General features: G+C 34.1%; 1 long non-coding RNA gene across 1 annotated transcript; it reads left to right on the top strand.

Annotated features, from left to right (window-relative positions):
- The first annotated feature begins 15 nt into the window (after window positions 1-15).
- On the top strand, window positions 16-3,284 carry LOC133977103 (uncharacterized). The gene is made up of 3 exons (XR_009924906.1): window positions 16-133; window positions 234-376; window positions 1,318-3,284. It is a non-coding gene; the product is annotated as an uncharacterized LOC133977103 (long non-coding RNA).
- The last annotated feature ends 494 nt before the right edge of the window (window positions 3,285-3,778 follow it).

Below are 3,778 nucleotides of genomic sequence, written 5' to 3'. Positions count from 1 at the left end.
AGTCTCCTCTCGAGTGTTAAAATCACCATCATCTCTTTTAAAATGTGTGTTCATTACAAACTTGTTTCTCTCTCTTTGCAGGGTGACGTTGAGAGGAAATTATCACAGATGATTCTGGACGAAAAGTTTCACGGTCAGTAGAAATCATTCGTTCCTATAAAATAAATAAATTTGTGCTGAATGAAAAGAACAAAAGTCTGAAAGTCTATTATGTTTTTATGGCTTTGCTGCAGGAATCCTCGACCAGGGTGAAGGCGTGTTGATCATATTTGAAGAGCCTCCGGTGGACAAAACATACGGAGCAGCCTTGGAAACAATTCAGAACATGAGCAAAGTCGTGGATTCACTTTACAACAAAGCCAAGAAGCTGACATAGGTGAGGAAGAGGAGGAAGAGGAAGAGGAGGAGGAGGATATGTTTAGGAGACGCAGACTCACTTTTGAGCTCCTTGAGAGGCTTTATTAGCTTATACAGTTATCTGACTCTTCATTAGATACACATGTACAATCTAATTCAGTCCAATACAACAACTCTGCTTTAAATTCTACTTATTTTAGTTTGTTAACATTGTCAGAAAAGTGATAATTCTACTTTATGTTTATTACTGAGGTGAATTATATTGACTGGTGTTCCTAATATTTTGCCCCTCGTCCCTGCAGATCCTTAAAAAGTCTTAAATTTAGTTTTTTATAGTCTTAAAAATGTCTTAAAATATCTGGAATTGTAGGAATTAAGGTATTAAATATGATTTGAGTGTAATTATATTTGTTCAGTTCATGTTATTTATCATTATTAGCATTATTTTCTGTTTACCAACAATAATAATAATAATAATAATAAATCACATTTATATAGCGCTTTATGTGGAACTCAAAGTCGCTTTACAATTTCCCTATTAAAACTATGTAAACAAATCTTTATTAATTAGTTAACTAATTAACTAATCAGCTTATTAATTAAAGTAAACAATAATAATCAGCAGTCTGAACTATAATGAAACTAATCATTAGTTGCAGTCCTAATAACAACAGTAAAATCCTGCTTTTGCATTATTATAATATCTCAACAATCGTTTTATTAAGAGGTTTTAAAAAGGTCTTAAATTTGTATAATGTGTGTTAATGGGGTGGACAAAATATTAAGAACACCATTCAATATAATGCAATGTATAAACCTTATAAATGTAGAATTTAAAGGAGAGCTGCTGGATTGAACTGGATTACACAGGTTTACCGGATGAGTTTATGTACAGTATAGAAAATGTTGCTTTTATGCTAATTTTTCTTCTTTTCTTCTTCTTCTTTTATCCGTCCTCAGAACAGCTCATCCGCGGCAGTGCGATGGAGGAACTGTGTGTGTTTGACCAGCGTGTGTAACATTTTAAGAAGGGGACAAGGGAGAGAAATGAAATAGTCCCACAAACTGCAACAAACAGGATTCCCCCATCAAACTCCTCCTTTCCCCTCCAGCTCCTCCTCCTCTCTCTCTCTCTCTCTCTCTCTCTCTCTCTCTCTCTCTCTCTCTCTCTCTCTCTCTCTCTCTTGCTCTCTCTCTCTCTCCCCCCTTCTCAACGGACAATTAAATCACTTATCTTATTGTTTTCTTCTTTTTTTGTTTTGTTTGTTGTTTTTTGTTTTATTTTTCTCCTCTCCTCTTAATTTTGATATCTCTTCAGGATTCTGTATAACACTCAGCGGCCAAATCAGGCCATCAGGGAATATTGTACAACCACAATAAATAAATAAATAAATAAAAAAAAGATTAAAAGGATTTAGAATACAATATATGTTTATATCTGCTTAATAAAAAAGGTTTTTTTGGGGCTTTACCGAGCCTTTAAAAGCTGTCTCCACTGCAACCTCAAAGGTTCAACATTGACCTCTGCAGCCTCGGACTTACTGCTACCAAACCGAGTACGCAGAAAACGAGGCATCCTCCTTTCTTCTTCTTCTTTCTTTCTTCTATCTTCTTCTTCTCCATATCTTTCAGAAAGCACACTGTTCAGTTTAGGAGAGCTCCCTCTAGCTCTTCTTCTTCTACTTCTTTTTTTTAATTTTCTTCACCATATCAATGCCAACAGTTAAGCCCCTCCCCCTCCCCCCCCCTCTTCCTACACTGTATTTCAGATCTGTATTAAACTCACTTTATTTGTTTTTTTGTTTATAAAGCAAAAAAAAACAACAAAAAAAACAACAATCAGATGGTTGCCACATGTTTGTTTATTTGTTCCCCCCCTCCTCCCAAAAAACACCCTCCATCCACCTCTCCTCCTCCTCTCCACCCTTTCCTCCTCTTCCTCTTTTTTTTTTTGCTTATGTACGTTTATATAGAAACAGACAGGATTGCCATTTCACCACCAGTGCCACTTTTTGGGCGCTTGTTTTTTTGCCTCAGTGCAATATATTAAAAAAAAAAAATAAGAAAAGAAAACCTGGAAAAAAGGCAGAGACGGGAGATGACGGGAGATGTAGTCATTTTGCCTCTTGAGCGTCTGTGAACTATCCCTGAGTGAGCAAAATTTTCCCATTGTTTGTTAGTTCCTAGCACTAGTGTTGGTATGCTAGTAACCAAACAATTTGTATGGTTTTGATTTGGTTTTTTCAATTTATTTTGTTTTTTTTGTTTTGTTTTGTTTTGTTTTACTCTTATAAAAGACATTTTCAAAAATAAATATTTTGTATTTTAAGGATTTTTTTGTCTTGTCTCTTGCAAAAAAAAACAAACAAAAAAAACAACAAAACTGATTTGACTTTGGCAACTGTTTCATTAACCATTCAGTATTTTGGTTTTTACAGTAAATATAATGGGTTTGTTTTTTTTCACACTGCAAAAGAGTGTTTTTAAAATGCACTTAAATATCAAATATGTGGCCGAGACAATGTGTACGCTACTTTTAGCAGAAAGTGACAGTCAGACATGAACAATAACATTAAAATTTGTCTACAGGTATTCAGATTTTAACACTTTAAATACACATAATTCACCCAAGAGTCTTTTCCTTCCTGCTGCTGCTATATTTGTGACTTATTTGCAAAAAAAAAAAAAAGAAGAAGAAAAAAAAAAAGAAGCAACCTCACATCAGAAGGGCATTAAATCAGTTTAACTGACAGCTTTGGATTGTCTTTTATTTTGATTTATTTTATTTTTTACTTACACAAGCAGTGTAATGTTTACTGGATGTGTCTACCTTTGGGGTCAAAGACATGATTTCTCTTTTTAAACTGTGAAACACTTCTTCTGGTTTAAGTTTCATCACAAGAGAAACAAGAAAAGCTTGTAACTTAATGTGCATCAACAGGATTTTTTAAAATGTCCTCATACCAGTGTTTCAAAGAAGAAACCTGCAAGGATTTCTCTTCCTATTTCCTCTTGAGATTTTATTTTATTTTTTAATTACAATGATAAGCACAATCGTGTCATTTTAACTGTAGCTGCCGTGTCCGCGCAAGAAGAAAAGGAGCCGAATCCAAATATTTCACATCCAAAAAATCTATCATGAAAAAAGAGAAACTTTTTAGATTTCATGATCTTCGTTTGTTTATAAATAAAAAAATAAAGGTGCAGATTTTACTGTGACCCTTTCAACATCCACAATAAAGAGATTAATTTGCCTCTAATTCACACTAAAGGTTTTTTTATTATAAGTGCATGCTGCTTTATTTAGTTGAGGTGTCTCAGACATCGACATGCTTCATTTATTCAGTACAGATTAAAATCAAATGTACGAGCGTTTCCTGCTGATAAACTGCTATCTGTGGTTCCCTTCATGCATCTCATC

The sequence above is a fragment of the Scomber scombrus genome, unplaced genomic scaffold (genome assembly GCF_963691925.1).
Source record: "Scomber scombrus unplaced genomic scaffold, fScoSco1.1 SCAFFOLD_499, whole genome shotgun sequence".
NCBI classification, from domain to species: Eukaryota; Metazoa; Chordata; class Actinopteri; order Scombriformes; family Scombridae; genus Scomber; species Scomber scombrus.
The sequence above is the reverse complement of the archived record's forward strand: the minus strand, read 5'-3'. Positions and strand labels throughout refer to the sequence as shown.